Source organism: Callospermophilus lateralis, unplaced genomic scaffold (genome assembly GCF_048772815.1).
Source record: "Callospermophilus lateralis isolate mCalLat2 unplaced genomic scaffold, mCalLat2.hap1 Scaffold_260, whole genome shotgun sequence".
Lineage (NCBI taxonomy): Eukaryota > Metazoa > Chordata > Mammalia > Rodentia > Sciuridae > Callospermophilus > Callospermophilus lateralis.
The window spans coordinates 155,864-168,283 of NW_027513384.1; the positions used below are offsets into that span (position 1 = coordinate 155,864).

At 30.5% G+C, this 12,420-nt stretch overlaps 1 pseudogene; it reads left to right on the forward strand.

Annotated features, from left to right (window-relative positions):
- LOC143387339 (cadherin-12-like) overlaps positions 1 to 12,420 on the forward strand; it is an 80,177-nt pseudogene that overhangs the window by 15,500 nt on the left and 52,257 nt on the right.

Sequence of the window (12,420 nt, forward strand, 5' to 3'; positions counted from 1 at the left end):
ACACCTGCCCTGCACTCCTCAGGGAGGTATCCTCACCAACCCAACAGAAATCCCCTGTATAGAGCATCATGCTATTGCTCTCAAATCAATTTTTATCCTTTTACTTTGTAATGTTTAACAATAAATTTCCTAACTAAATATCCTATGAGAGGGAGATTTATAGTACTCATTCAACTTAAACCTCCATTTCTCTATTTTTTCAGCAAAAAATTTAAGACTCTAACACTGATGGACCATGAGATTGGACTGTGACTAATCATACTATCAATTTAAAGCTTTTATTGTTTCTACTGATTTTTATCCCAATCACACAGTGAGAATCAAATGTTGTAGACTCACTTCCTAATAAATCATATTTATATTTAATTGACATTAAAAATTTTAAAAGGGGGATTCCACTTCTTGGGTCCCTTTCTTCCTCCGGGAGAAGTCTTTTGTGCTGTTCTTTAATAAACTTCTAATTTCTACTCTGAAAAAAAAATTCAAAAGGAAGTGAAAAATATCTCATATATTCTGTGCTCTGTTATTTTTCTCTGAAATTTCTCTTTGAGAAGTTGAGTAAAACTTGAGTGACTATGCCCCATGCCTTACTGCCACACTAAAAATAAATTCAAGCATCTTCATGCTTGCTCAAAACTCAGGAGTCCCTCAAATCTGTACTTATTGAGAAATATTTGTGATCTGAAGAATGTAGGTGACAATGGTCACATTAATTTCTACTAGGTACTTGTCACTTTTTGATAAAAGACAGATTGCCCTTGAATGTCCCACTTCCCACTTTATCCTTCTTGGAGACAATTGGGCAACATTTAATCCTTTCATTTTTTATTTTTCTAGTTGATCTGGTGGCCTAGGTTTCAAACCCTGCTTAGAATTTTGTGAACATTGAACATCTGGCAGCAACTGTGTTGTTTGGCAAATAAAACCTAATGAAAACAATACTAGTTTATGAGAAATGGCTACTTGGATCAATTACTATGACTTTCATTAAATATGATTCCTTAATAAAGTCTATATCAATGCTCCAACATTGTCATTAGAAAGTTTTATTATCATTTGTTTGTATTGTATATTTACTTATTTAAACTGTATATGGTGTATTCTTTTAGAAAGTCATCTTACATGTATAATACTAAACAATTAATTACTTACTCACAATTATTTTAGGTCAGTATAAACTATACCTTCTAGTGGGACACAGTGGCTCATGCCTGTAATCCCAGCAGCTCAGGTGACTGAGACAGGATCATTGCAAATTCAAAGTCAGCCTCAGCAAAAGCAAGGCGCTGATCAACTTGGTGAGACCTTGTTTCTAAATAAAATACAAAATAGGGCTGAGGATGTGGCTAAGTGGTTGAGTGCCCCTGAATTCAATATCTGGTACCAACCCCAAATATATATATATACCTTCTTTCTTGTGCATCAAATAAACAAGATATAGGTGGATATTTAGCCCTCTTAAGACAGAATGTGTGTTCTATTGAGGTGATGTTCTTTCGATGTCAGTTAAAATAAGGCAGATTTCAAAATAATTTACAAGAAAAAATGGGAAATATTTGGGAGGTAGAGGGTAGCTGGCAAAATTTAACTGTTACCAGGGCTGATGAGATTACCAAGTTTTGCCAACTGATTGTGAAATAACTATATATTCTATAAAAATAATTGGTAATGAAAAATGAAATGACTTAATTTAATAATTTTTCATGCCATCTTGAAGCAAATAATTATAATTTTAAAAAGTAATTTGTTGAGTGAACTTCACCATGCAAGAAAAGTCTTGAGTGCCATCATTACTCAATATTCACATATGTACTAGAATTCTAAAAGAACTTAATCACTGCACTTTGTTTGTCCATGGGAAAGTGACATTCAAAATTTATTTATAGAATTTGAAACTGGAATTCCAGTATCAAAATTAAACATTGAACTTCTTCATTCATTTTAGCATCTGCACTTTTAATTTCCTCCTTTTCTTTTCCTTTTTTTAACTTTGATTTGAATATTATTGTTTACCCCATTAATATTCACTTTGATGAGATGTTCAAAAAATAGTATGTCCTATTTATTTTCTTTATCTTAAACTTTAAATTTTTGACAAAGGTTTTAAATTATGTCTACTATTTTCATAGTTCTGGAATATTTTCCACAGATAAGTATTCTTTTTTTTACATTTTTTTTCTGATCCAGTACATATTTCATGTAATGTAAGTATTCTATTTGGTGGTAAAAATGATCATTTTAATTTTTTCTCCTTTAATGAGAAAAAGAAAAAAATTGGGGAGTTCAAACTTTATGTACTCAGTTTAAATATTAGAAAGTGTGCCAAGTTAATATGTATTAAAAATGAGCTGACGCCTGGCATGCGCGCGGCTCTGGGTTTGATGCACCTCATACAAATAAAGATGTTGTGTCTGCCAAAAACTAAAAAATAAATATTAAAAAAAATCTCTCTCTCTCTCTCTCTCTCTCGCTCTCTCTCTCTCTCCCTCCCTATAAAAAAAATGAGCTGAATCTTTGTCTCCAATATGCCTTATTTAAATTCATCGAGGTAGAATTTTGTATTAGTGTACAGCTTATTATTTAAGTTCATTGTAAGATAAATTCATAGTCATTGTAATGGTTACTTTCTGGATACATAACCTTCAAATTCATAAATAACTATCCATCTATCTATTATCTATTTATTATCAATTTATTAATTATATATATATATATATATATATATATATATATATATATATATATATCTTCTTATTGTGTTTTAGATTATATTTTATTGGTATTGATTACTTTGGTGACAATTATGAAGACTTTTACCCTCACATAGAAGGTATACTTTGATATCCATCATATTAAAATATTTCCACACAGTAATTTTAATATAGCACACTCTATTATTTATAATACCCATTTAAAAATCAAAAGCAGGTCTACTGAAGTGAAAATGAAGTTATTACATATAATCATAATCCTTGACAGCAAATTGCCTTTGCATTTTGCTCTATAATGTTCCAAATTTGATTTACTTTTTGCAGTCTACATTTTTCAAACCTGATAATCTTCCTTTGCTAGTTCACTGTCAATGCAAATTACATATATTTTATCAGGCATCTTCCATCTGAAAGTTCCTGAATCTTCTCCTGTTGGCTCAGCTATTGGAAAAATAAGAGCTCTGGATCCTGATTTTGGACAAAATGCGGAAATTGAGTACACTATTGTTCCCAGAGATGGAGGGAATTTGTTTGACATCATCACAGATGAGGATACACAAGAAGGAGTTATCAAACTGAAAAAGGTACATAAACAAAGGTTTTGACAGTTTACTATCTAAAAATAATTAAAGAAAATGAAAGAGTATTAGCAATTTTAATTTTCCTTTAATTAGTAATATTTTAAATAAAAAAGTTATAATTATGAAATATTCACTCCCACAGATAGTGTTATTCTATGATTTAACAAATATGGATTTATATTGAAAATTGAAGCCTAATAATTTGATTATTTACTTTTTTAACACTCTTATCAGAGTTTAATTTCTAATTAATTTTATAGCAATGTATGTACAAAAATGATCAATTTAAAAATGAAAAAACAATCAATAACTTTTATCTTACCAAAGTTGATCTTGACATTTCATGACTTTTTGGAGAACACAGAGTATAAATATCTAAGTTAGCACATTATTGGTGAGAGTTGATATCACAGTGGAGAAACACTATTGTTGGTAAGTTTTATTCAGTGCAGAAGTGGAAGAAATAAGAAAGGATAATAATGGACTTGAGAATTCTGTAAGAAAAAAGCCTACAGAGACTTTTACTTTTATCAGTTAGGAAGTAAGACTAGAAATATCCCCAGTGAAGAGATCATTGAAATAATACAAGAAAGAGATTTAGATGCTAATAGTAGTGAAGATTGAGAGAATTGTGATTCTGGCCAAACTTTAGAGCAAGAGAAAGAAAGGGAGAGTGGAAAGAGCAGCGGCGGAGGACAGCAAAGTTGTTCAGACCCTTGAAAGAAATCATTACTTGCCCAATATGTAGTTTTGTCTTTTATTGGGTAGTGGCACATGAAGGAGTGTGTAAATGTGAGAAAGAAACCTGATTCCATTGGAGGCATGTAGATTGCTTCCATTATAATGAAGAAAACAATGAATTTTGAGTAGTGAAGTATAGCAAAAAAGTGAATCTTATTAAATTTAGGTCTTCTTTCCCCCTCTCCTTGTACAATGTATACTCTCTTAACCCCAAACTGCAGTACATGTCGTTTCTGTTACTATTTATGATTATTTCAACCCAGAAGAAATATTTTTGAAATAAGTGCTATTAATCAGTCTTTTCTTCTCATATTTGTTAGGAGCTCTGAATTTTAATAAGAAACACTATGAATTATAATGAAAATCATCATAAAAGTAAATTAAGCTTCATATAGATAGTCATTTTGTTTTTATTCCCACAAATGTACATAAATTGTACTTAGTCCAGAAGTTAGTTAACACATATGATACCATCTAAAATTATGCATTAATGCTGAATTTGAGAAATACACAAAGAAAAAAGGCGTATGATTCTTGTGTATTTCTCTTTTGTTATTTAGTATTTCTCTTTTCTACTCAGTAACATATCAGTGAATATTCTTATTAATTTAATGTAAAAGTATAATATTTAAATATTTTTCAAAATCAATCCAAATGAAACAACTGTAACAAATATTAATAAGCTAATAATACTAAAAATGGTAGAAAATATTTTACTATTTATGATCATAAATAGTATCTTAAAATTTAAAATTTAACCATTAAATTAATTAGATTTACAAAGTTTATCTGAGTTGCAGAATTAATACTAAATTATGCATATATACATTTAAATATTCTTTCATCTTGCTATTATAAAAGTATTTTATATTCATCAATGTAGTTTTATATATTTTATATTTACTTTTATAGACACCTATTTTTCATCCATGCCTGTAAGTAACTGATGATTAGATGTCAATCAGAAAAATCTTTATTTTTAAATATATTTGGAAAGAAATAGTGTTATATTTCTTTATTATTTTATGAAGTCAAAAATATAATGTTTTAAGGAAGTGTTGCAGTTATAAATTATAAAAAACTTAACTATTATTAATCAGTAAAAATGCATTTTCAGTCCAAGGAAAGATTCATAGTGAGTAGGTGCTACATCATTTTTTGTTTGAATTTTTGAGAATTTTAAAAAAAAAATTTATTGGATTGACTTTGAGATTTATAAAACTATGGAAATGCCTTATTAAAATTGAATTACATAATGCAGATAATCAATCTGAAAAATGTGTCTCTAAAAAAGACAAAACAGTGTATCCTCCTGAGGTAAATTAATCATTCATCTTACTGGCATAAAACTCCTTGTCCAAATAAATCTGTGATTATACCTTTCCCTTCATCATTCAAGGGATATTTATGGTGTAGCCACCATGTCCCAGATCCATTTTGGACTCAAAGATAGACATTCCCTGTTCTCCAGCTCCATCCATTCAATTGGGAAAATCGGAAAATTAACACATGAAATATCTCTATCAGCAATGATAGATTCAAGCTGATAGACATAAATCAAGGTAAAGAGATTACAGGAATGTGAAAGGCAGTCTTATAGTAAAGGTCAAGAAGACTTTGGGGCTATGGTGAAATGTAAGCATATTTCTGAAGAAAGACAGATGAACAACAACTGTGTACATTACATGTGTTCAGAAAAACTAAGAAACAATTGCAAAATCTCTCTCTAAGGAGGGACTGATGGACAAAGAGACTGGAAAGGTCAGTGAATAAAAGGAATGTTGATTGAAGACAAGGTATTCAATGTCCCATGATGGAGGTCTTGTAGGTCAGGTCAAGGACTCTGAGCTTGGTAATAATGAGGGGAGTTATACGTAAATCACCTCTGTTCTAATAGAGTCAGTTTACTCTGTATGCTTTGAGGAAAATCAGACTTAAGCAAGTAAGACTTACTTAAGTAAGGCTGAGAAAAGCCCAGTGAAAAGATCACTGAAATTAATCCAAGAAACAGATTGAGATGCTCATAGAAGTAAAGACTGTGAGAATTGGTGATTCTGGCTAAATTTAAAGAAACAGTCAAAACATATTGTTATAACTATTTTTATCATGTAGAAAATTACACCAAACAATTCAGTACTTACAAAGCCTGACAGAATACTTGGAGTCACTTTCAATGTTGTAACTTGCTGTGATCTCTAAATAAGGATCCACCAGGGGCAATCTCTACCTAGTAACCTATTCTGTTGAAAAAAATGCAATCTATAGACTACATCTATTAAATCTAAGAAGTAAGTATTGCAACACAATTTTTGAATTATCTAACATCTACGTGTTGGATTGCATGAAATGTGCTTATGTACATATACATACACACACACACACACACACACACACACACACACACACACACACACATATATATATATATATATATATATATATATATGTATCTTTATCAAACATGGTGGTATGATTTTATGAAAAAGGAATAATGGAAAAATATTCAGCTGAATAAAGTGCATGGAAAACTCAAAATAAATTAAAATGACAGCTGTATTTAAAATACAGAATCCTTTTGGTTAAAGCTCATGTAATAAGACTCTTCAAGCATTACATGCAGTAGGTTCTCAGAAAACTTTATCTTGCACTTATTATTGGTCTTTGAAGAATGAAATTAGAAAAAATAAATGTGAATGTAAACATCAACAGTAGTATTTTAGTTTTCCATATGATCTTAAAATTATTTTTGACAGTTTCTCATTTTGTATCACAGCATAGAATTGCAATGCAAGAATGATGAATTCCTACATAAATCATATTTTTAAGTATACTAAATACATTTAGGAAATCCATAAATATATATCCTACATATGAATACATAGCTGCATTTTAAAGATGAGTTTTTTTAAATTTTTGGCTGACAAACTTTTAAGCAGCAGTAGAGGAATGAAATAATATATTCTTCAATTTAACAGAGCTTCTCTTTTTTTTAACCCACTTAAAATACATTCAAATGCTCAATGTTCTGAAGCACATATTTTCAATGTTGTTTTATCTTCAAAATCTTTTATTTAGTTTTACTTTACTGTATACTTCTCTCTTTTTCCTCTGTAGGGTGAGGATATATAAAAATGAAACTCAGGTTTATATAAGCTGAGGAGAATGAAGAAAGGTGTCATTTCACTGTATTACGTTGAATTCAGAGTAAAATTAGGAAAATTTGTAAATCTCTCCAAAGCACACAATACTGGTAAAAACCCAAACCAACTCTTACTCTACTCTTGCATGTTACACTGAACAAAGTATACACAAATTAAAATTCTCTTATGTGTTTTTGAATAATATACAATACCAGCACTAGAAAAACTAGAATAATGCTTCTGAAAGTTTCAATCACATCTTAAAATCTAGGAGCTGGGATATATTTGCAATGAGAAAATCAGCTGTTTTAAATTCAACAAATTTCTTATATTTAAAAGACAAATAAACTATATCTTAGTAATTACTCCCTATGAGAAAAATAAAAATAAAATATATACTCCTTGAATATAAAAATGAATAGGAATTTACATTAGTTAAAAAACTCTAAATGGATAAATATATTGAGAAACACTTTGGTTTGCTTGTTGCTGAATGAAAACTTAGGTAATTAAAACAGTAGAGTGAATACTTCAGTTATACAAAGAACAGTTTAATATCCTGCAGAATTTCAGAAAGAGTCCTGTACCATCTCTATAAAAATGTCTGTTAAGAACTACAAAGTAGTGGTGGCATCTGTTTAAAATGAAGAATGATGAAGTAGTGGCCTATTTACTATAAAATAAGTAAAACATTTTTTGAAATTAAAATGTTTAACCAGTTTGATGTTATCTTAGCAGATTTTTTATTTTGAATTTACATAACTAAAGATCACATTAAATGTAAAGTAGAAGGATTTTTAAATAGGAGATGAAATATTTGACTTTTCAACACAACGCTTTTATAAATAGACTGTGGCCTCAATTGGTTCCATTGGGCATCTATATTTTATATTTACTCATGAATCAGTAAAACTCATTAATTTTATCATTTTATATGACTGAGAATTATTTCCACACTATATGACTTGGTAACAGCACCATCATGTGGTAAATTTTAGAATATCTCTTAGGAATAAAATGAAAATAAATTGTAGACTAATTTATATGCTCAAAAAAATTAATAAAATTTAAAAATTCTATTTTTAGTAACTCTGACATTCCTAATTTCAGAGAAAGGGGTACTCCTTATGTTGTTTCTACAAATATTATGTTCCTGTTTTTTTCCAAATATTTGTCTTTCTCTTGTTTTTTTTTAAATTTCTAAACCTTGTTTATATTCTTTAAATACCTTGCCCAACTTTTCTTAATAGATTCAACTCTAAATTAACCCCAAATTAACAAAACCAAGGCCAATTTTTCTACTGCTTTGCAGATTTTTCTATTTGAATATTTTTTAATGCTTTTTTCAAACTCAAAATGTATAAAGCCATATTCCTTCTTTTTTCCCAATAAACATGTGACCTATCTTATTTTTGTCCTTTCTAGTTTTTTTTAACAAAAAGTCCAGAATGCTTCTTAGGTTTCTACCATTCCCTTAGACCTTTGTTTGCCAAAAACAGGGCATGAGCTTAGCCAGTGATTTCTTCTGAGCAGAAATTAATGTTGTGGCTTATATCCTTCTTTAATACTCCCTTCCAACACTGCTAAGTATTTGCAAGCTTCACCCCTTATCTTCCTTCAGGAACTCCTTCATCCTGTGAATGAAGGGTGGGAACTACATCTGATTATCTTACTTAGACTTTTATCTGGTCCCCATTGCTGGAAAGGTCAAAAGCAGGCTGCATATTTTATTTTACCAGCCTCTGTACACACTGTCACACACATGTACAAGCTCCTTTTCACCCACACCAAATTCATTGCAGGTGTCTACCTGAGTTGTTGAGCTGTTCCACATTCTCATGGAAGTCTCTTGCTCACAGGAATTTCAATACTTTCCTGTTACTTAGTATTATCTCCCTTGCTTATCATCAACGGTTTTTTTGAGCCCTTCTTCCCAAACTGGTTGTCTCTTACTTTATTTAACAAAATTTCAGCATTTCTGCAACAGCACTTATTGTACTTATGACACTCATTTATGACATATCTGATTTTTCTTATTTGAAGTCCTTTATCGTGTTTATGTTTTGTCCTGTTTGTTAAAGAAAATCTCTAAAATATATAGGGTATTAATGTTTTGTTGGATAAGACAAAAAACATTTCATGTTCACTTACGTACTATATAAAGTTCAAAATATTTTGCAAAGTATATAAGAAAAGCAGTGTTTTATTGATTTCATTAATGGGAAATTTGAAGTGCATGGAAGAAGGATACATTTTTCAAAATCACATGGCTTATTTTCAACTATGGTATATTTTGAAAAGCATATACTTTCATTGCAATGAATAATGATATGTGACAAAAAAAATAACTGGCCTCTCCAGATAGGAATGATTTATACTGTACATGTATGTGACACATATATTTCACTTAAGCATTTATAATACTTGATGAAACCTTTTGTCATTTTATGAAAATTATTATTGACAATGTGTAGCAAGAAGCCCTGACATTATTGCCTTTGTTTTGATTTATTTTGTCTTTGTTACTAGATTTGTTCCAGAAATTATTGTCACTAAAAAACAGACGTTGAACTAATGTCCATGGTCTTTCAGGTACTTGCTAAATGACCATCAAAATATTTTCAGTATTACAAAAGACTGGAATGCAATAACTTTGCAAAGAAAAACTAAATGCATTTTAAATAAGTAGTTCTGTTGTAATATTTTTAGAGATAAGTTGGATGTAGTGTTTATTTTATTCTTTAAATAAAAATGGCAATTTTTTAATTTATAGTTATATAATTTTTAATTGTATAAGAAATACTGTGAACACTGTCAAAAGTAAAGCCTATATTTAAAATATCCACATTTTATTTTGTTGCATGCTTCTTCACTATAGGGACTTTCTCATGTGGTACAAGAACATCAATTATTCATCAAATCTTTGATTATTTTTAGTGAAATATTGAATTTAATTCCTTCTTCACTGGAGATTATATATATATATATATATATATATATATATATATATATATATATATAAGCTTTCCCATCTCTTCTCTCAGAGAGGAATTGACTTTATTGATCATAAAATTAACTCATGGAAAACTTGACTTTCTTTCAAAATAATATGTGTTCTGAACATCTTATCTTTATTGTTCAGCTGGTATATAAACTTGCTTTGGAAGAGTGTTTTTCTAATGTATTTTCATCACGGTTCAGTCTGATTTAAATCTGTTTTCTAACTCCTTATCTTGAAAGGGACTAGTACATTTTGTAAAACATTACACTCCTCGCTCATTTGTGTCCCTTCACAGTTTTCTATTCTCTTGACTGTGAAGACCTACAAAGTGATTGAGTACAGCCTTATTGCCAAGGATACATTGTTTTTTGTTCATTTTTGGAGAGTTCCCTTCACTGTGTTGGTAAAACTGATAGATGCTCATCATGAAAACTGCTGCAATAACATTATAGATGGGAAGACGGCTAAGCCACATCCCTGGTCCTTCACTGTCGGCTTTTCAGGCTGATTTGAAGGTGTGGGTTGAGGTTGCATTCTGATACAAGGTTGGAACTCTTTACCAAGCTAACTGGTTGCCTGCAGAATTAACTTTGCTGAGGTTTTATGATTGTTTTGTTAATTCCTGGCTGAGATCAAGTCTCAGTCCTCATAGGTATCCTTTAGGCACTTGCCACACTGGCTCCTGTGCTCACATGTTCACTTGCTCAAGACCAGCCAGAGAAGCTAGGGATATAGCTCAGTTGGTAGAGTGCTTGCCTTGCATGTACATGGCCCTGGGTTCAATCCCCAGCACAACCGAGAAAAAAAAAAAAAAGTCCAGCCAGAATCATTTGCACCATTTGCTAGGTCAGACATCTCCAAAATGTGTCTTCAGTCAATGTCAAATGATTAAGGGCCTTAGTTCTATATTCATATTAATTTTTCCACAGAACTGAACAAGTTGACAAGAGTAATATGCCATTTAATTCACAAGTCCCTCACACTAAGGAGCAGAATTATTACATAAAATGGTTGGGGGCAATGGGGACAAAAATAGGGAGCATCTCAGAATTCTGTCTGCCACAGCTTTTCTTTTCCAGTTCTCATGTATCTGTAATTATAGGTACCTGTTTTCACTCAACATTATCTGGAAACAAGAGGAGGCCTAAAAGAGCCCAGGGGGTTATTCTGATATTTAATATTAAAAATAGCTTATCCTCCTTTTACGTGAAAAAAAAAATTATTTGTCACTGAACATTTTATGTATATTTAATTATCTGGACTTCAGCAAAGAGTAAAGAAAGCAATGTAACAAATAGAAGTAAAAGGTGATAATTTGACCCTTCTCTCACTTTGTATACCAGAGAGAAACTAAATATGCCATTCTCCAATTCACCATAGTCAAGGTCTTATGTAGCACAATTTCCTATATTGTGAATTGTTTTCCAAAAGTTCTGATCTTACTAATCTTTTGTTACAGAAAAATCCAAAGAAGTTGCTCAGTTAAACTCTCTTTAGTCAGTCTTTTTCTTATTTTTCTAGAAAGGCTCACTGAATTAAATATGCCCAGAGCAATGTCATAAAATTCTCAAAGTACTGTGTAAAAAATAAATATTTCAAATTTATTTAATCCCATCAAAAATAGAACCAATTTTCTAGCAATTACCAAAAAAAAAAATCTTTTCTGTTCTATAATTATATCAAATGTTAGAATTTTTGTCGATTACAAAATCTCCCTCCAAATATGGCTTTGGTCTGTCAGATGGGTGAGTACAGTCAAGTAGAGATGATTGGTGATTCTTTGCTCTTTCAGAGTTACACCAGTTTGTGAATTTGCCTAAGGGTCAGAGTCGTGAAGAAGTCCACATAGAATATAATTGTGGCATTTCTCTTACAATTTTCTCCTGTTCTTTGATCTTCGTAGGAAATAACTTTTTGGTTGCAAAAAAAAAAAATCTAAATGTACAAAAAGGTTCTTTCATCTCACTCTCTATTTCCCTCACTGCCAAATTCTTACCTGTTGTGATAGGCCAGGACTTCTTTAAAAACATACATCATGTCTTATCTCCTAACAATAAAAGTAAAATTAAAAAAGCGAAAAATGTTTCAGAAGTCTCTTTCTGTCTCTGGCTTGAAATTGGTTTACCAGTAAAGAGTCAAGTTCATCCAGACAGATGTAATGTATTATTAAGAGGGAAAATAAAACTATATATACAATATATAAGCTATATATACAAATATACACATTAGTACAGATAGTCAGAGGC